At 34.6% G+C, this 22814-nt stretch overlaps 1 protein-coding gene across 3 annotated transcripts in view; it reads right to left on the bottom strand.

Annotated features, from left to right (window-relative positions):
• The window catches only part of flfl (serine/threonine-protein phosphatase 4 regulatory subunit 3 flfl), a 229579-nt gene that overhangs the window by 161318 nt on the left and 45447 nt on the right, over window positions 1–22814 (bottom strand). For all 3 annotated transcript variants that reach the window (XM_090399682.1, XM_090399684.1, XM_090399683.1), the window contains one exon: window positions 12902–13048. The gene's annotated coding sequence lies outside the window, so the exon portion shown is untranslated. The remainder of the gene's footprint in view (window positions 1–12901; window positions 13049–22814) is intronic.

The raw sequence follows: 22814 nt of genomic DNA, 5'->3' as shown, positions 1-22814 counted from the left end.
GTGGTATTTGGAGAACGTGACATGACCAAAGACAGGGAATCAGTGTCTTTAGGTTGATTTACTTAAACACCATTCTGCATGTGCAGGACTCATAAGGACTATGGCAAAGATTATGCAAACAGTAAGTTAGGATTATTTAAATAATATGGGCATGCAAGTACAAATATTAAATTACTTCACTTGATAAATCCAATGAAGACTATTTAAAGCAATTTTAAGCCTGCAAAGAGAAATATTATTTCAGCTAAGTAAATTATCAATTAAAAAAAAAAAATCAGCTAACGCCTTTTATTCCTGTATAGGGAGTCCATGCGGTTAGCCTAGTGGTTACGTGCTTCGCAACCATATGCCTGGGGAAGGAGTGTCCTAGGTTCGATTCCCGTCGGTGACATGAGGAGCTTAAAGATGTTCCTCAGCCATAGCCAAATTAGCCGGTCTTGGATGTGGACAGCAGGGTTTTTTCCTCCCACAAAGCAAATAAACAGGACCCGTGAACACACGCTTCGACAGACATGGGATACTACTGGGAAGAAGCAACCAACTAATTCCGCAGGATCATAGGTTACGGAAGCTTATGTGGTAAAATGTGTAGGCCTGCGCAAAAGCGTAACATACAATGACAACAGAGAGTAGGCAAGGCCGTTTTAGCCCTAACTATTTGGAGACTTGAGTGGACAGTTCAATCTCCACTGGTACCCAATCAGAGATAGTTGGACCTAGGCTGACACTAATTAAGTAACACGCAGTGAAGATACGGCTCAACAAGTGTTGAGCCGTATCTTGAGTTATGGAATGAAAAAAATCGGCGATTGAGTGCATATATGGAAGACTTACTGCTCCTTTGTATTCTTCCCCCCCCCACTCCCAAGCCCATACTGTAGGGGCTTGGCCAATACTCTTGGCCTAATGCATTTTCCCTGAGAGGTGTGGTTGTTATAACTCAATCCCTGCCCATGTTAGTTCACTCCCATATAATCTATTCCAATCTGTTCATTTAATAACTAGAACAAACTATTTAGGCATGAATATAGACAGGGAGATATATCCCCAAGTCTACTAATAACCTCACCACATGAAGTTGTCTACAGAGAATCTGGTCTGCAGCAACCAGCTAAATATTCCATGCAATATTTAGCACTGAGGTTTAGTGCTAAATACTGCAACACATCTTGCTATTGAAAGGAACGTTCAGCTTATTGTTAAGCTCAAATGATGATCAAAATTATTTCATTTAAGTAAGAATATTCAAATACTCAAGATTGATTACAGCAACAATAAATAATTTCTGGATACCCTTCTTAAACACAAATGAAATTATCTATTTTATCAAAATGTTTATTGGAAATTGATAGGTCAATACATACATACATACATACTAATAAAGTATGAAGACACTACTATATTATAGTAACAGTTTAATTTGATATAAACCAAAATGATCATCTGATGTTTCAAACTTCACATCAGGATTATACATCAATGTATACATACATAGATATATACACAGTTACAATAGTATTTAAGTTATTACTATAACTTCAGTATTAACGTAACTATGAAAGAAAAAAAAATCCCCACAAGCACACTACAGAAACTGGGGGTCATTAAAACAGTATATTAGAACTTTATTAAAGTAGCATAATAGAGGAACACATTACTTAGTGTAATCTCATCCTCTAATATACTATTTCAGCAAGAACTTTTTATAACCAAGGATATTATCACAAATACAAGTAATCCCAAGGAACATGATAGGAGATATATATTTTAAAAAAAAAATAGTTTAACACCTATAACCAAAATTTCCATCTGCCATTTTAAAGGATCATTAGAAAAGATTTTCAGATAAATGGAATGAGAAAGTCAAAATATGGGTGGAGGAATTCTCCCCCCACCCTCTTCTGATCAACTTAACAACTCTGGGGAGAAAAATAAAATAAAATCACTCATCAAGTTACTTTAAATGTGAGAGTGTAAAAATAATCATAATTAAAATTCTGAATATTTTTACGAATTGTTTATATTAAAATGTTTATTAGTTTTAGTTTCGTAACACGCATTGTCAGCACTTGCGATGTGCCCATTATTGAAATTTTGTCAAAAATATGTAAAGAAGTTAAAAAATTGATGTACTTACTATATTTGTATTACTTACAAGAATTTTATTGTAATTTAAAATTAAGGTTTGTGTTTATTATGATGACATTCTCTCGTTGCTAACGGAGACAACGTGTCAGCCATTATTTATACTTAACTTCTTGCTTACCAGTTTCATGGAGTGCGCATGCTCGCCGAGAAGTTTGATTGACAGCTGACAAGTTCGGTATCGAAACAATGGGAGAGTAAACAAGAAGAGCGTTTGGAAGGAATTTAGAACACAGGCCGGCAGATATTTAGGCTCGGAGAAGTTTTTTTATGTGACAGTCGGAGAAAAATGAATAGTATATTCCGAAAAAGGAATCGTGGAACTATTAAGTTTAAAGTGGAATAAGTATTGATAAACAGAAGGGAAATATTGCTATAGGCGTTTTAAAAGTAATATTGGAAGAAACGCTAACTGAAAGATTTATAGTAGGTTCTGAAAAGGGAATCGTAGAACTGTAAATTTCTTTAAAGTGGAAGAGTTAAGACTGTCATTAAGCATTATGAATAAAATAAGAAATTGCTATTCACGTTCTAAAGGAATGTTAAAGAAAGCTGTAATTAGGAAGTTTCATCTGTCTTAAGGATGCTGGATCTAACTATTATTTCTACTGGAAAGGAGACAGATTTAAGTTCGGAAGAATTAATGTGTGCTACATAAGTGATGAGAAAGGATCCTGTAAAAATGAAGAATAAAGTCATATGTCTTTGGAGAAGGGCCTTCACAGAGAGAGAAACTGGCTATGAACATTTTGTCATTTTGAAAACAAAGTGTTTAGTCTTAGGTGTAAGTTTAATTAATTTGTAGTTAGTTATGTAATATTGTTTGAAGTGTATATATATATATTGTTTTTGTTTTATTAAATGTGTTTATTTTGTATTTGGTCTTGAGTCAGTGATTATTTGGATTCTGAAAGAAAGAGTTAAGGTCATTGCACCAATTGGAGTGAACCCATGTACATATAATAATAAAGGGTGTCCCAAAATTCACGCAAGATTTAAATTTAGCGCCATTTGTGCGGTAAAGTGTTGCCAACGAGAAAAAAAGACTGTGACAGCTGACAGTTCAGGGTTATTAAAAATGGAGCGCTACACGAAAGAACAACACATTTTCATTGTTGAGCAATATTTTAAAAATAATGAAGGGTTGGCAGCTACAGTTCGCAATTTTTGTACAAAATATGGTCGGAATAGTGATTTAACTTCAACTGTGAAAAGATTAATTAAAAAATTCAAGGAAACTGGATCAATTAGTGATCTTGTACACTCTGGCCATCCTTCAACAAGTCGTTCAACAGAAAACATCGAAGCAGTTCGTGAGAGTGTTGCTAAGAGTCCAGGAACATCAATTCGGCACCGTGGTCTTGAATTGGGCATTTCAAGAAGCTCTCTACAGCGTATTCTCACAAAGGATTTGTATCTTTATGCTTACAAAGTTCAACGGACTCAAGAACTGAAACCTACTGACCACACACAGCGAAGAGAGTTCGTTGAATGGATTATGGAACAACAAATGAATGCTTATTTTGCGAACAAAATCATCTTCAGCGATGAGGCTCATTTTCATCTTGATGGCTTCGTTAATCGACAAAATTGTTGCATTTGGGGTTCAGAAAATCCATGAGTGATTGTTGAGAAACAAATGCATCCACAACATGTCACTGTTTGGCGCGGATTTTGGGCTGGAGGCATCATCGGTCCATTCTTCTTCGAAAATGCAGCTGGTAAGGCAATAACAGTTAATGGTGCTCGCTATCGCAACATGATAATCCAGTTTTTTGTGCCTGAATTGCAAGATATGGATGTGGACGACATGTGGTTTCAACAAGACGGTGCCACATGCCATACAGCCAGAGAAACAATTCAATTATTGCATGAGTCATTTCCTGGTCGTGTAATTTCCCATTTTGGTGATCAGAATTGGCCGCCCAGATCATGTGACTTAAACGCCGTTGGACTTTTTTCTTTGGGGTTTTTTGAAGTCTAAGGTTTATGCCAACAAGCCCACGACCACCCACGCCTTGAAGGAGGAAATTGAGCACTGTATCAATGAAATTCAGCCACATTTATGCAAAACAGTCATGGAAAATTTCGACAAAAGAGTGCGTATGTGCCAGCAAAGCCGTGGAGGCCATTTACCCGATATGCTATTCCATGCATAACCCTATACTGAATACTTTATGAATCAATAAGAAATTACAATTTTTAATTAAAAACCTGTGTTTTCTATCAAAATTACTTCTTGCGTGAATTTTGGGACATCCTGTATATAGGTACACTAGGAAATAAAAAAAATAATTGTTAGAAACAGAGATCATCTCTATGGTAGGATTAATATTAAGATAATATCTATGAATACTCGATCTATATAAAAATCCACCAATTATTAACAAGAGTATCTTTATGAATCTGTACTACTGTTTAAAATTATTCCAATCTTAATGATTTATTTTTTATGGTAATCCTATCCACAAGAGGTTGTTCAACCTAAAGTACATTAATACCATGGATGGGCAGAAAGAAGAAACTTTTATCATTGGATTTGAAGGCCTACAGATTATATTCATTAGGAAATACATAACAGGATAGACTGTTCCAAATGATAGCAGCAGAAGAAATAGATGGAAAATATTCTAAGGTTTGACGTTGAAATGCAAAGGGATATAAGGATACTGAGTAGCTGATGAACATGTTTTTACAGATTTAAAAGAGTGGTGGAATTATTGACCAACTCTAAAGTATCCTTAGAAATATATTCGTGGAAAACACTCATAATTGGGTTTAATGGAATGAATAAAGCACAGAGAAATAATTAATTGTCTCGTCGGCAGATGTCTCCCAGTTTGTCCAAAATATGACAAACTGAAAGGAAAAGGAATTTTGTATACACCTGAAACAGCAGTGGAGTGGGGGGGGGGGGGGGGGTAGACCTTTAGGAGAATACATAAGTGCAGTTAGCTTCAAATGAAGTTTGAAAACCAGTGCTAAGATTATATTGCTTTAAAGTTCTGGCAATTTTTTCTGAGATGTTCCAGATAAAAATAATAGTATTAACATTACCATAATCTGAATGTTGCGAGGGATGTGTGGTGATGGAATGAACCATTCTGCTAACCTTTCTTGGCATTGTAGCCATTGAAGAAGAAGGTATGGAAAATCCAGGAGAGTTCAGCTGCCAGTGAAGCCAGGTTGGAGGCTCTGGTAACAAAGGTATTTATACCATACTCTGTGTGTATGTGGGGGGGGGGGGGGAATCTGCATATGTCTCTACTGTGTCTATCCATGTGGGTGGGTGAAATGAAAAAAAGTACTGTTGGGAAGATGTGTGATTAGAGTCTAGAAAAGGCAGACTATTATTATTTTATTTTTCTGTAGTGAACAGGATGCTAGGGTGCTAGCTGTTGAGGTACAGGAGGAGGAAAAGAGTAATGTCTGAACCATGAGGCCAAATGAAGACTACATCAATATCTTATCCAGATAGATAGTTTGAGAATTGTCAAAATGCAACTCACTAGACGAGAAAGAGGAGAGAAGGGAGGGCACATGTCTATACCCTCTGTCTGTTCATATATGGTGTCTTTCCAAATGAAGTAACTGGTATGGGTGGCAAAACTGAAGAAATCAGCAATGATGGGAAGGGCATTTTTTTAAAATACAGTTAAAGTGTCAGAAAGAAGACTATTGCTAAATAAAGATGTGGCATCAAAACTAACCATGATATTAGTATCATTTAAATAATAATTTTGAATTACAGATTCGAAGGAGAAGGAATTTTTTTATATAAAAGGAAGTATGATCAATAAGGGAGTTAAAGATTTCGTTACCTGCAGCTAGTTTAATGGAATGGGGTGAAAGTAACATCTACTATATGGCAGAGAGGGTTATTTGATTAATAAGAAAGTTCAGTTTAAAAAAGAAAAAAAAAAGCTAATGGCTGCATTAATAGGAAATAGTCACTCATAAAAACCTACAAGCTGCAGTTACTATGCTTATTGCACAGTAAACTACTATGCTTCGCCACATAACTTCAAAGACTTTCTTTAGAATTACCAGCAGATTCAAAAAAAACAAACCTAATACATATAGTTGTGTTAAACTTCTCAAGATTTGGAAAACATTTTTAGGCCTCCTACCCAAAAACCAAGGCTAGCCACTAGCACCAATAGAGGACACAATTGTAGGGCTTTAGGCTTCTGGTCTAATCACCTTAATCTAGAACAGATTTAAGATTTCTACAGAGTTAATATTAAGCTGATCATAAGTAAATGTTCTTTCACCTCCAGTGAAAGAGAAAACTTAATTTCTTGGATGCTGAGAAGGTGATATTTTTAGCATGTTTATATCAAGAGAGATTTGAGGTTAGAGTAATTCCAAGAAAAGAAATCTCATTTTATCTAAAGATTTAGGTATTGTAAAGTGAGATTTGAACAAAATTTCAGTGCTAGTAGAACTCACTCCTATTTTATTTCTTGTAAGAATGAACAAGGTCACAAGAAACCTATTCAAGAATGATGCAGAAATCAAAAGTTAGGATTACAGAAGTCAATATTCTGGATGCTTTGGTGATTTGTGTAGTGCAAAAATTGTCAAATAAGGTAAAAAGAGTGCAAATTACTATTATTACAAATTTGTTCTCCTCTATTTCCACAGCCTCACGTTCAACATTATTAACATAATTTTCCATCTTATCGTCAATATTTGTTGCATTCTCATCACCTAACACTCACTCACTTTTTAAACATTTAATACATATTCTCTCTCCAGTTTCAATTTTTCTACGTATTCTTTAATTTTCTCAACACATACATTTTGTATACAGTGTGCTGAATAATATCCTGCAATTCTTTGTCGCATTGGTGCCGTGTCTCGACAATATCACAATAAAAATGTTACAAATATAATAATACTCTAAAAACACAAAAATCTACACTAATAGTACACTATAATACTCTGATTTTCTGATGATGAAAAAAACACAACAAAACAGATAAAAATCGCTAATTTCACTCAAGTGCTAAATTACATGAGCACTCACAATATAACCTCGAACCTCAAAAAATGAAGTAAAGAATTCAATGGCCTGGGATTGAACCATGGTCTACTGCCTTGAAGGTAACTATGTTAATCTCTTTCTCTACCACCATCACGTCTCTCACTTTTTATCATATATTTTTACCTATCATCAGTAAAAATGTGTATTGGATTTACAGTCATCTGTAGAGGGTCACTGATATATAGAAGGAAAAGAACAGGTGAAAAAAATATATATATAATAATAATAAATAAATAAAACAAGGCTTTGGAATACTAGTACACTAGTATTCCAAAGCTGCAAAGTTTCAGGTTCTATCAATCATCATATCATGTTAATCCAGATATGTTAATTCAGAAAACAGACCATACAATGGAAATTTTCTTAACATGCCTTTGTTCCAAATCTAATCACATGTCATACAGATATCAAGAGCAACTAAGTGAGATTCACAAAACTTTACTGTGGCATTTGTACTAAAATAATGGTTAATTGTACCCTTTATACAAGATGGTCGGAATTCTCGACCATAGATGGCAACACTATCTGCAAGAGATTTTTTTTTCTAAGTTGGTACATCTGTCACAAGCATCCATGTAAAATTGCAAGTCATTCTATCAAGTAGTTTGTTTTATACAGCTGCCTGAAGTAAAAGTATTGTCTGTATGCAGGACAATTACCCCCTGGAAAATTCCCCCTGTTTAAACCCCCCCATGCAAAAAAAACAACAAAAAAACAGACAATTAACCCTCCCATTTGAAATATTGGTAGATGAAATTAAATATAAAAAATAAAAAAAACTTTTAAAGATGCAATAACAAAAAATAAATAGAATACAGAATAACAATTTAATCTTCTTCAGGTGTTTTCTTTGAACACACAATCAAAGGGACTGATGACATTTCTAGGATCAGGTAATTTTGTTAATAATGTTTACCTGTAGTTTCTTTATAGTATTATATGTCAAAACAAGACTCATTTTTCCTGGAATTTTAACTGTTATGACCATCATGAAGCAATTTACGTTAAGATCATAGGATTAGGAATCTCTGCCAACAAATAATTTTCAATCTGTTTCGTCTTATTACTGTAAACTTGTAAACATTATGGTTAAATATTTGTATATAAATAACTTACATTTGTGAATTACTGTAGTCTTGATAATAACACCAAGCATGTCAAAACTGTTGTTGAAGTGAAATTGAAAACAAAATATTTTATTTCAATCTATTATAATATTTATAAAATATTTTTGATGATCCATGATGGAATTTGTAAAATTGAATAAAGGAAAGTAAAAAGTAATTTTTGAAGGTTATGTATATGTAAATTAAAAAAAATTTGATAAATGGTGTTGTATCATTTGAGTGTGAAAGAAGGCATAACAAGAGCGAATGTAAACCTGAAATTAAACTCCGTGGAGAAGAGCTTGTGGGACGGTTCAACAGTCATTCTCATGATCCAGATCCAGCACAAGAAGTTCTTAAAGTAGTTCAACAAATTAAAAGACTGGCAGAAGAAACTGAAAAAGCACTGCAGCAAATTATCACCCAATCTCTTTCAACGATAAGTGAAGATGCAAAAACCAAGTTGCCGACAGTTTTGCAATGTCATCACCATCAAGCTGTTAATAATCCATTACCTGTTCCGTAGATTGTTGGTGAAATCAATATTCCAGAGTGTTACAAAGTTGCACATGATGGCCAAGATTTTCTTCTGTTTGATTCCAGTTCAGACAATAACAAGAGAATGTTAATCTTTGGAACACGTGACAATCTCAGACTCTTGGAAACAACATCTCACTGGTTTCTGGATGGGACTTTCAAAACTGCTCCTGCGCTTTTTTTTTTTCAACTGTATACCATTCGTGCACTAGTTAATGGATGAACCATACTGTGTGTTTATGCATTACAACAAAACAAAACTCAGGATATATATATATTAAACTGTTTGAGACATTAACTATGCTGAATGTCAATTTGATCAAAATCATGATGCCAATCAGCATCATGATTTTGAATTGGCCGTTATAAACAATTTAGAAAGAAGATTCCCAAATAGTGAAATTAAAGGATGTTTCTTTCATCTAAGTCAGACATCTACTGAAAAATTCAAGAGTTTGCAACAATGTTACCAAGAAGATTCACTTTGCACTGAAATTAAGAATAATGCTCTTCCATTTGTTCCGACAGATGAAGTTGTCGGTGGTTTTGAAGAATTGTATGACTTTCTACCTCCAGAAAGCTTACCAGTTGTAATTATTTCGAAGATTTTTACATTGGAAGACCACAACGCCATGGACAACAGAAACTAACTTATGCCATCAATATGTGGAATATGTATCAAATAATCCGAAGATGAATTACCGAAAACAAATAATTCAGTAGAAGGATGGCACAAAAGTTTCCAGTCCAATGTCGGTAGTTTCCATCCCATCATTTGAAAATTTATTGGATTTCTCCAAAGAGAACAAGCATTACAACAAGTTTACTGCACTCAAATGTTGGCCGGTCATCCATCACAAACTCCGAGAAAGAAGTATGCTGATTCAAATGCATGGATACTTACCATAGTTTGCAGCTACTGTGATCGCTGCATTATGAACTATCTTTGTGGGATAGCACACAACCTTTCTTTCACAAGTATTAATGTGTAATTAATAATATTAAACTACATTTCCTGTAAAAGATTCAATATTTTAAATGGATTAATTTTTCTCTCTGTCTATATCCTAAAAGGTGCATATTAGGTGTTAGTGTAATTTTAAATTTGTATCCATATTTTGTTGTGTCAAATTTATTTTAAAAGATTTATTTTATCAAATAATTTTTTGTATCGTTTGTTGTGTCAAGGAAATTTTATTAAAAGAGTATTTATTTTTTAAAGGGTTGATGTCTGGGGATTTTTTTTACACATTTTTTTTTTTATATGGGGATATTTAAACAGGGGGTTATTGTCCTGTTACAGTCTGTATCCCTTGAAATGGATAAAATTGAGTATTGTGCGGTTATAAAATTCTTTGTAAAAGAAGGTTTAACACCAAAAGAAATTCATTCAAAGTTCATAAAAGTTTATGGGCATTCTTCTCCTTCATTTTTGACAATTAAGAAATGGGCTGCCAAGTTTAAACGTGGCCATACCAGCCTTGAAGATGATCCACATGAAGGACGTCCAAAAAGTGTAACAATACCAGAAATCATTGATCAATGCATGATATGGTATTGGATGACCAGCGAGTCAAAGTGAGTGAAATTGCTGAGATTATAGGTATTTCAAAAGAATGTGCAAGATATATTTTGCATGAAGAATTGCAAATGAAAAAGCTTTTCGCAAGAAAAGCTTTTTCATTTGCTCATAGCAGATCAAAAACGCACTTGCATGAAAATCTCTGAACAGTGCTTGGAGCATTTTAACAAGAATAAAATTGATTTTGTGCGTTGATTTATTACTATGGATGAGACTTGGATTCACCATTACACACCAGAATCCAAACAGCAGTCAAAACAGTGGACAGAAGCCGGTTGTTCAACATCAAAGAAGACAAAGTCAGTTCCATCAGCAGGAAAGGTCATGGCATCGGTGTTTTGGGATGCTAAAGCATTTTGTTTATTAATTATCTTGAAAAGGGTAAAACAATAACTGGGAAATGTTATTCCGATCTTTTACCCAGACTAGACGAAAAAATTTGTGAGAAAATACCAGGTGTGCAGAAGAAAAAAAAAAAAAAACATCTTTCATCAGGACAATATATCAACCCACAAAAGTGTTTTGGCAATGGGGAAAATTAAGGGATCTGCACTATGAATTGTTGGAACATCCACCCTGTTCCCCAGATTTGGCTTCCTCTGACTTCTATCTCTTCCCAAAACTAAAACTCTTCCTCACTGGTCAGTGTTTTTCTTTGAATCAAGGTGTTTGCAGCTATAGAGGGGGAATTTTGCAGATCTTACATTTATTCCAGTGAACACTGGAATAAATGTAAGATCTGCATCCAAGATTCCAGTTATTTCACTGGAATAAATGTATTAGTCTTAGGGATGTATTAGGGAAATTATGTTGAAAAATAAAGATAATTTTGAAATTATAAATTCATTTTGTCATTGTTATGCCGAGAACTTTTCAGACCACCCTCGTAACATGCAGTTTATTAAGTATAAATATTTTTAATGAAAAGTTACAAATTTTTATTAAGTTCTTATCTGGCACAATTTACTGACTTCTTTTCTATGTGTCTATTGCTGAATAATGTTTTGTAAGCAGCCAAGAATCAATATATTTCTGGACTGTAATATCTCAGTGATGGAACTACAATTTTAACAAATAGTGAAGAAATACTTTTTGTAATCAACAAAGCTCTGGTTGGACTGACAATCATATTCATTTCTGAAAATCCTTGTTCACATTCACTTATTGAAATTAGCATCATATTCAGAGCATTCATAAAACGTTTCAATGTCTTTTCAATTAGTTATTTCTGAAATCCACAAATCGCATTTCATTCATTTAACTGAAGTCCAATTGATAATTTTCTAACTTCTCATCTTCAGCACAACAGCCCCATGTAGGGCCTTGACCTCCTAGTTTTGGTTTTCATAACTCACTACGAGGTGGGGTCGTTACCCTCACACTCAGCCATGTGTCTGTGAAGCGCTGTGTTCTTAAGACTTGTTTGCATGCTTTGAGGGAGAAAAACTCTGCAGTCCATGCCCAAGATCGGCTAACTTGGCTATGTCTAAGAAAGATCCTTAGTTTTCACATCAGTGACAAGAATCGAATGCCAGGACACTCCTTTCCCAGGCATATGGTTGGGGAGCGCATAACCACTCGGCTAGTCGTGTAGATTTTCTAACTTCACTCTCTCCAAACGTCACTTGAGAGTTAACATTTTTAAGGCCACTATGTCCTATCAAGTACTTGAGCTGATGCCACTAAATCAGCATTTTTAATAACAGTAGACAGAACAGAATTCTGTTTCAAAGTTCTTTACAAAGCTTTTGGATTGACTGGAGAATAATTTCTGTAATCTGTACTTTGAAACGAAATTCCTTGATCTTAAATGAGTTCTTCTAATAAGCATGGATGGGAAATAACGATGAATTATAGAATTATATTGTTAAGGTAGAAAAAAACACCAACTCCTCCTTGCAAATTCACACTACAAGTCAGTTGTTATATTGTTTAGGAATTTAAATGTGGACAATTAACTCGTGAATAATCCAGGTTTTTGTCAAAAAATTGCCTGGATCTGGAGTTGTTCATTGAGATGGAAATGAAATGATGCTGTCAAGAATAGACCTTAATCCATGTCAAAACTTTTATTTTTATTACAATGATGAAAATTTCTGATATAGTTAGGATTTTATTAAAATAAACATTACATTCTTGTTATCTGTGATCTATTTTTACAAGGACAGATCTATGTAGCAGGATTTCAAATCAACAAAATTTTTATTCTAATGTTGATTTATAGCACAAAAATTTTTTTTTCACTAATAATGATAAGCATTTCCCACAAGTTTCAAATGACTGATCATTATTAAATGTCTGAGTTCAAAAATGTTTCTTCATGGAAATTTTTTTAACTGAATAGGCCTTTATTCATAGTTTCAGCCTGCATTTGTAATTCTGCTGATTTTATCAGATATCACCATTATTATTATTATTATTACAGATCAGTTCAAAGTACATTTGATAAATAATATTTAAAATTTTTATAGAATATTTTACCTGTTAACAAAAAAGAAATATCCAGTAAGCGAAGAAGTGGTTGATGGCCAAATAATTATTTAACACATTATAGCAATGTGTAGGTTCGAGTAGTGAGAACTAACCATTAACAGGATGGAATTATAAATTTTCCAAATATGAGATGTGCTAGTGGATAAAATAAATAAATAAATAAATATAATATAATATAAATGAACAAGCATAATAATAATATTACTATACTATATTACAGTATGTGAATCAAATCACAATATTAACTGGATATATTTTCAAATATGGCAAGGAAAGTCAAAGTCTACCAGCTGCATATATGGTGCTCCCAAAAACAGGCTGAAAAATAAAGTGCAGGCTTAATTTAGTTATAAATCAGTTTTTGTCTGTTCTCCTACTCCAAAGTAGTTCAAATGAAAATTTATACAATTAATTCAACATTTCGCTAAAAGTCTAAGCTCACATTCAGTACCTATGATTTAAAAAAAACCGCTTAAAAACTTCGATTGTATGAAAAGTATTTTCAAATTGTTCCTGTTAAATCTCTTTGGGCTTGTCAGTGATTAAATTTTCTTCATATTCTTCAGGATCTTCCTGCTATACATCTAAATTTAGTACGTTGGAATCACCCAATTTCTCAGAATGAGATTTAATTAACTTAGATTCATTTGGAAAGTCTCTAAAATCATTGAAAATAAGAGCCAATAGGCTTCACTTCGGCGAAGTAAACTTATTCAAAACAAATTGAATACCACATTATTTCTTAGCCGAATAAGAAACTCGAAGATAGGAAATCTAATCTAAGAGTCTCATGCCGAATATAGAAAACTATATAAAGTTCGGCGAGTCCAAGCGTAAGTCAACACCTGGTAGTGCAATGCTCCACCTTTACTACGAGTTGCCCTAGCATTGCACTACCAGGTGTTGGCTTACGCTTGGACTCGCCGAACTTTATATAGTTTTCTATGTTCGGCATGAAACCCTTAGGTTAGATTTCCTATCTTCGAGTTTCTTATTCGGCTAAGAAATAATGTGGAATTCAATATCCACTTATTTTGAATAAGTTTACTTCGCTGAAGTGAAGCCTGTTGGCTCTTATTTTCAATAATTGTATTTGTGCACCTTTTGGCAACTCGTACAATAAAGAAATAAGCTCTGACTATTAAAACCTTAGTATTTACATCTAGGTTTACCTACTCACTGATGAGACCTCAAAAAAGGTCGAAACCGGTCTGGGTAGTGACCTTCTCTCATAATGCAGAACAGCAATACATCTCCTAGGAGCTGTGTTTTACATTATGAAAAAATACTAAGAAAAGTGATAGGAGCTTGCTCCGCCTTCACTACAAGTTGCCCTAGCATTGCACTACCAGGTGTTGGCTTATGCTTGGACTCGCTGAACTTTATATAGTTTTCTATATTCGGCATGAAACTCGTAGATTAGATTTCCTATCTTCGAGTTTGTTATTCGGCTAAGAAATAATGTGGCATTCAATATCCACTTATTTTTGATTAAGTCTCTAAAATCATATGAACAATGTGGAAGAAAGTGCTTCCAAACGGCTCGCATATTACTAGCAGTAATTTCATTTAACTTTGCGAGTTTATAACCAGGCTAAGATTTCTCTGATTTGGCCAGAAAAAGTCTTGGAATGCATTCGCTTCCATAAAAGGCCGGTTTCATCGACATTAAATATTTGTTGGTCACAATAGCCTCCTTCTTCCACAATTTTTTTCAAAATCTCTGGATAATTTGCAGCCACCTTTTTATCTGCACTTGCAGCTTTGCGTGTGATTAAAACATTATGTAGGCTATTTCTCTTTTAGAAATAGCTCAAACCATCTAGCACTAGCATGGAATTCTTCTTTTCCATCATCGATAGCCCTTTCTTTCAAGGTTGCAAAGAGACTTAAAGCTTTTGATTTAATAAGGTCAGTACTTAGCGGGATCTGTTTTTGGTTACAATTTTCGATCCATGTACAAAAAAGTCTCTCCAAATCAATCATTATAATACTTTGATTTCGAGTGGTCTGCATGCTAAACTTGAAGCAGCTTCACCTTTCTATTTGTATTCAAGCAGCTTTGTTTAAAATTGCTCTTATAATTGATTCACTATTTTGGTGTTCTTGCCCTATCTTTGCTCTGGACTCGCCTTCTTCAGTTTTCGTTATTTCAAGTTTTTCTTCCAATCAGATTACTTTTTGAATCATTTACTCACTTCCACTTTTCTGCTCACTAATGCTTTTACTCGTGATGAAAAGTTGGAAAAATACTTTAAAATAAAAAGAAGTAAGGAAAACAATTGCAAAGGGGCATAAGATATGATTATCAAAATGCTATGTAATTAGCGATGACATAAATTTTGGCAGTAAATTTGGAACATGGTGTACATGCAAATAATGTAGTATGTAGATAGAAAATTTTTTAAATCTGTAACATTTAATTTTAAGATTATATAGGCACACTAATCGAATTTGGGTATAGAAAAGAAATGACGAACTAATTGGAGGTGCATTAATCAAGGGATTGCTGTATACAATAGTATTCGAATTAACAGAGAAAGCTGAGTTGGATAATAAATTACTAAGTTGGATAGGAAACTGGCTAACTGATAGGTATTAGTTAGTTGTGTATAGGAATTACCATCTCAGAAAAAGAAAAGTTACTGGTGCTGCAGGCACATCTGTTTTAGGACAATTAACATTTAAATTATACATTAATATAGTTGTTTTGGGGACAACTATGAGAAATGAAAGTGATTATTCAACACTGCTAAATGCAAAGTTTCAAATTTGCACTTAGTAACATTGATATAAAGAAATGAAAGAGGTCATAGTTCCACTATACGAGACCTTGACTGGATTGCATTTGGACTGTCATCATCAGCCATTTTCTGTCTAATACTGGATGAAAGCCTCCCTCAAAGTCCTAAATTCATTTCTAACTTGAGCATCTATTTAATCTCATCCTACCATCACCTCTTTGGTCTTCCTATAGCCAGTAGTGAGCTATGGAAATTTTAACAAAGGGCTCGCATCGTTGAGCAAAAAAAAGCCGCATTTCACACAAAACCTTTTATTAGTACAGCTTGTGTACAAAAGCCGATCAAAAAGCATGAGGAGACAATCAACCTGTAAAGATTATCATTTTTAAACAAATATTTCGTGATCTAAACATGAAATATTTGCACACAATCATCTGTGTTAATTTATCTTACATAAGAAAAACATTTTTTAACTATCAAAATAAAATAAGAATAAAATCTTTTATAATCGCACATATGCAATAGTCTGCATTTTTTATAAACAAAATAAATTTGTTTTGTTTTGTTTGCGATAGAAGTTTTTATGACAATCAATCTATAAATAATAAATAAATATTATCTAAACACAATATTGAAATATGTTATATTTCTCTTCTGTTTTTACACTTCAAGTAATAATCAACGGTTTTACCATACGATTGGCTATCAGATGGGAGAAGGGTAAAGATAGCGCATGCGTTATAGGAGTTGAAACAATAATTCCAAATAATCTATACACTGCCAAATAGACTAATTGTTGTTAGGTTACCATATGAGTTTGTCGCTTAATATATTTAAAAAAATTTTCTTTTTTGGAAAAATAAAAAAGTAAACAAGAAGAACAAGGGGATCGCAAATTTGAGAAAAATTTAACAAAGGGCTCACGCGAGCCCCTTATAGCTCACCACTGCCTACAGCTCTCTTCCCATCTCTGGGATACCATTCAGATATCAACTTTGTCCATTTTCAAGTGTTACTTCCTGCAATATGACCTGCCCATTGCCATATGGATCTTTTAATGGCTGTTATGTCTCTCGCCCATAGTCTGAGCTCTTATCCAAGTATTGGCATTCCACCTAGAATGGTAATACCGAGTAATGATCTTTCTATTTTCCTCTGGGTAATCTGTTTCACTTGCAGTTGCATACTTCTGGTCATGACCAGAAGTATGCAACTGTCAAATATTTTTCTTTAGAGGCAGATTGACATGTTTCTTTGGAGTGATTAACTGTGTTTTCCAAAAACTATTCAATCAAGTTGGATTCTACATATAATTTCTTCACACTCTCCCTCGACTGTGATCTTTGTCCTAGTAAACATAAGAGGTTACTTTATCAATTTCTTGGTGTTCCATCTAAACTGGCTTTTTGGTGATGTATTTATCATACATTATTTTTGTTTTGTCTTTGTTTATATTAAATCCTTTCTTTTTACTTTCTACATTCAATTCTGATCATTTGTTGAAATTCTTCTGCAGAGTTTCCTAAAAGAATAATGCCATTAGTGAATCATAGGTGATTTAGTTCTTTTACATTTACCATAATTCCTCTATTTTTCCAATCCAGGGTTTTAAAAATTTTCTATAAAAAAAAATATATATATATATATATATCAATATAAGTTTTTTTCAATTCCTTGATTTTTAAGAGCTTCTTAAACAGCTAATGTTGAAATTGAATCAAATGACTTTTCAAAATCAGTAAATGTCAGACCTAAAGGATTTTAGTATTTATTTATCTTTTCAATGATTTGTCTTATTGCATATGATTCAATAGTGCTATATTTTTTTCTGAATTCTGCTTGTTCTGGATTGGAAAAAATCTAGTTTATTTTGCTGTCGCTAATGATTTTTGTAAAAATTTTGTATATTGTTGAAAGGAGACTGATAAGGAAGTAATTTTTAATATCTTCTCTGTTTCCCTCTTGAAAAAATATAAGGATAGCATTATTTCTAATCCCTGAATAATGTATGATAAATACATCACCAAAATCTATAAGACAGTAGTGAGGCCAGCTATGACATATGCTATAGAAACTGTGGCCCTGAGGAAAAATAACATCAGCAGGATGGAAGTAGCAGAGATGAGAATGCTTAGGTGGATGTGCGGTGTAACCAGAAAGGATTGTTTGAGAAATGACTATGTCAGGGGAACAGTGAAAGTTACAAACTTAGGAGCGAAAATACAGGAGGCAAGGTTGAGATGGTTTGGTCATGTGATGAGGAGGGAGGACGAATATGTGGGAAGAAGGGTCATGCAGATGGATGTGCAAGGAAGGCGGAAGCGTGGGCAGCCAAAGAAGAGATGGAGGGAGCTGGTAGAAGAGGACTTGAGGATGAAGAACTTGGATGTGGTGACAGCCCAAGACAGGAAGGTGTGGAGGAGACTCATTATCAACAGTGACCCCGCTTAAGTGGGAGAAGCTGCAGAAGAAGAAGATTTATTTTCTAATCCCTGGTATTCTCTTCTGTCTTAGGCAGTATGTATAAATTTTATCTAACAGTTATAACTGGTTCATCACCTGCTTTCAGAACTTCTATTGGTAACCCACTTCACCCAGTGTCTTTCCATTACACATGCTACTCATTGCACACTGAACTTCTTTTAAAATAGAGCATATTTCTTCTTCTTCCATTCTTCTTAGTACTCCATTTTCATCTTTTAGGATAATTAATTTATTTTGTCCTATGAACAACTATCTTCTCAATCCTTTTAGACTCATGTTGTTTTCTACTTTAATTCTGATTTTCCTTGTTCTGAAGTTACTAATTTCTTGTGTCATTGTTTTCCTTAATGTTTTATACAGCTCTGAGAATTCTATTCTACTTCTCTTGTCTACATCTCCTTTCATTTCTCTTCCTCAAAAGTGACTGATGATTTTTTGAGTTGTTTTGGGATTATATCCATTTAGGATGGTTGTATTTTTGATAACTTCTAATTCCTGGTTTAAAACAAATTCTGCTCCTCTGAAGAATCTTTAAACCAGGAATTAGAAGTTATCAAAAATACAGCCATCCTAAACGGATATAATCCAAACAACTCAAAAAATCATCAGTCACTTCTGCATACATCAAACCAGACAGGAAGAAGTGCATAGGATTCCCATACCTTACGTTAAAGGCATCTCAGAACGTCTTTCTAAAATTATGAAGAAATACAATTTTGCCACTATTTACAAACCTATCAACCAAATTTACAACTTATTACCTTCTCCTAAGGACAAATTCTCACCCTTGATGTTACCTGGTGTTTATGAGATTCCATGCTCATGCAAATTATCTTACTTTGGACAGACAGGTAGGTCTGTTCAGAAACGCATCTCGGAACATCAAGACCACATTCGTCTTCTTAAACCGTAGAAATCTGGCCTCTCTCAACATGGAATTGAAAATCCAAACCATAGGATCCATTGGGAAAAGGCTAAACGTTTACATAGATCTTTATTTAAACATGAATGTTTATACAAAGAAAGTTCTGAAGCCCTACTACACAGACCAAACCTAAACCGCAACGACGTTCTTACTATTCCTAAAGTATGGGAAATTATCATACAAAACTGTGTTAAATAATTAACGTTTTTTTTTTTTTTTGTACTACTTTAGCATGTTATGCACGTTTTCATGAGATTCTATTGTAATCATGCGCCCTAACTGTATGTTATTCCTAATTTTTGTTTAAATACTGTACTGATGATGTCCTAAGATACTTAGGATGAAATATTTACAATTAAATAATTTTCACTGTGGTTTATACGTGTGTTTCTTCTAATTATTTCTCAAGTTTCTCATCAAGAGCTTTGCTAATCTTTCCTAATATGCCAGTCTGGCTGGCCGAGTGGTAGCAGATCCGCTCTCCAGTCAAAGGGCTGCAGGTTCGAATCACACTGTAGGCATGGATGTCTGTGGAAATGGTGGTGGTCGGCAGTTGCAGTCGGTTGGTGGATTGAGTGGTGGAGACAGAGTTGTAGAGAAAGCACCCTCCCTTGACGAGTCTTTGGATTCCCTGAGGGCGTCAAATAATAATAATAATAATAATAATAATATCCTAATTTTTAATGTGATATTGCCATTGATGCCATTTGTTCGCTCCACTAATCTTTCTCAGAAACCTTATATCGAAGGTCTCTAGTCTTTGGGCAGCCTACTTAGGTAAGGCAAATACCTCGGAGAGAAAGCAGACTCCTGCTACTGTGAAGAAAAGAATTCGGTAAGACAGGAAAGATACACCCTCGCCCTCAAATACTGTAATAGAATTTGGGAAAGGAGCAAGAAGAGAGATAGAAGAGGAGGGACCAGTCTACAGATAATACAACAGATGTATATTAAGTGAAGTAATCATTACTTCATGTTTATGGTTTTATGGACTGACTGATGGAATCACCCATATGCAGCGCATCATATGGAGAAGGGGGTAATGCTGAAACACATAATATTCGATCAGATTAAAAATGATTAATGCAGAAGAGATTTTTCATAGTTTGTGTGTGTGGGGGGGGTGAACACAGGCAGAACAGGAAGCCATCCATGGAAGTTATTTAAGGAGAGTAATTAGGAGTGAGGAGGGGCAGGTTTTCTTTTGCTTTGAGAAAGGCAGGTGGGTGGAATGCACTGACCAAGAGTACAGAGAGTGCAGAAACAGTAACCCAGTTGAAGGTTGAATTTGATAAGCAATATATCTGATAGTGAGACTAGGTTATATGGAGATATGGCCAAAGTGACTAAGTTTATGAGACTAATATATTATATCTGTTAATTTTTGTGGGTTTTTCTGGCCAATTTGTATGTTCTGTGGGATGAAAAAGCCAAGATTCCAAAAATAAAAACCTTGCCACTATTTGATTGGCAAGGTTTTTATTTTTGGAAGCTTGGCTGCATAGAAATGTGATGATAATTTCAATCATCTCTAAATAAAAAATAATGGTTGCAGATAACCATATCCAGGAGATTATTAGATAAGGTTAAGCTTAAATGCAGTTTGCATGTATGAATATTCACAAAGATGGTGTAAGCAACAGAAAAGAAAAGTGATGCAAATGTGTTGTTCAGATTAATCCTTTTTAGTAAATATTCCTGATACTGCTATCATTACTGGCAGTATTTTCATTATTTTTGATTATGTTGTTAAGTGATTTTGTATAATTTGGCTGGGTTGACCGAGCTTGGCTGGCCGAGTGATTAGCATACCTGTTCTCCAACAAGAGGTTGCATGTTCGAATCCAGCCAGGGGCATGGATGTTTGTGATTGTCTTTAGATGAATTTCATCTAAAGACAAACACAAATTTCCCAGCATAATCTCTTACTGGGCAATTAAGACAAATCTTAATTGCCCAGTAAGTGACCACCTCCTGCTTACTGGAGGCCAGAAGTGACTTGAAAAGTTTCACATTTGGTTTCTACAACAGGATTTCCAGACTATGTAAAAAATGAATTAAAATTAAAAATATGAAAAATAAAAAAATAATAATGGTGCCCTCCCTCGGTGAGTCTTCGGACTCCCTGGAGGTGTCAAATAATAATAATAAATAAATAAATAATTGATCAAAATGGAAAAAAATTCTTAGCCCACCCACAGTACTAAATGTACTATAGGTCTGCAAATACCCTTTCGTGAGTGGAAACAACATGAGCGAGAAAGAGGGAGATTGTTGCAGGAGAAATGATCTGAAATGGAGGAACTCCAAGTTTGACACAAAAAATTCTGTAACACCCTGTTTCTGTACATCATCATTCAGCAGTATAGTGTGAATAACAAACATCCATGGTGCCCACCTTAATAAGATTTAGGACCTCCAGTGATGAGTGCATCAATTCTTTGGGCATCATCAATGGGAATTTTGTACCATTCTTCCTGTAGGCATGTATTGAGGTCCTGGACTATTGTGAGATATGGATCCCTTGACCTCACCTGATGCTCCACTTCATCCTACAGATGTTCAACAGTATTCAGAACAGGGCTCTGTGTTGGCCAGTTAAGTGTGATGACATTCATGTCCACAAACCATGTAATTACTGCAGCAGACTTATGGCACGATGCACTGTCTTGCTGGAAGAGACAATGGTGAGTTCTGTAGAAATGCCACAAAGTAAGATGCACTGCACTGTCCAGAATATTCAGATACCCCTAAGAGGTCAATGTTCGTGGCACCACAGAGGTCTGAGGCAAGACAAGGAAAAACAGAACCATACCATCACACCGCCATCTCCGAATTTAATAGTTTGGGTTAATCACTCTAGTAAGAGGCGTTCGCCAGTCATCTACCACACCCATACCGGTCCATCTGCTCGCTAGAGGATGTAGCATGATTTGTTTCTAATAACACAGCTTTTTAAGATTCCATGTCCTACTGTACATACTCTTTGCACTAGTGAACAAGATGCTGCATGTTGGTTTGGGTAATGTACAGTTTGCATATTGCAGTCCTACCATGGAAACCATAGATACTGGAGGAATATCTGACCATATTTATTATATATAACTTATGTATAGTTTACTTTTCGTTTTCATATTTTACTTATTAGTCCCTGTGTAATTCACCTACCAAATTTAAGCTGTTTCTCATTTGTAATGTATCCTAATTTTGTTGTAAATAATGTTGTGCCACTTACTACTGTACCACTTGTGTTTGGATACGAAATAAATAACCATGGAAACCTATGTTGCGAGCCTCACTTCTGAATGTTTCTGTGCAGATTTGTGTTACAGTTGATGCTTGGAACTCCGCATTCGGCCGAAGAATGGTGATGCTACATATCATCTTTTGTAGCAACCTACAGTAACATTTGGTGAGTGTGGTGGGTTTTCCACTGCAGGTAGCACTTGCAATTGATTCCTTGCACTTCCCTCTCAGTATGATAACTGATTGTTGACCTGTAATGGTCCAATTTGTTAACAATTTGCCAAGCAGATAGGCCTGCAACATGGCATCCTATCACAAAGCCTCCTTTAAACTCTGTTAGTTCCCTTCTCACAGCCATTTCACCCAGATACAGTTGCATTGACTTGGGAGCATCATATTCCTCCAATGTATACAGCAACAAACACGTGACTTGTTACGTGTCATAATGAATGTCGTATGTGGGTTGTCTGTTGACTTCTTTCCAAGCTGTGTGTGTGTAAAT

The sequence above is a fragment of the Typopeltis vanoorti genome, chromosome 10, assembly GCF_054136105.1.
Source record: "Typopeltis vanoorti isolate ZY-2024b chromosome 10, IOZ_Tvanoo_1.0, whole genome shotgun sequence".
Lineage (NCBI taxonomy): Eukaryota > Metazoa > Arthropoda > Arachnida > Uropygi > Thelyphonidae > Typopeltis > Typopeltis vanoorti.
The sequence above is the reverse complement of the archived record's forward strand: the minus strand, read 5'-3'. Positions and strand labels throughout refer to the sequence as shown.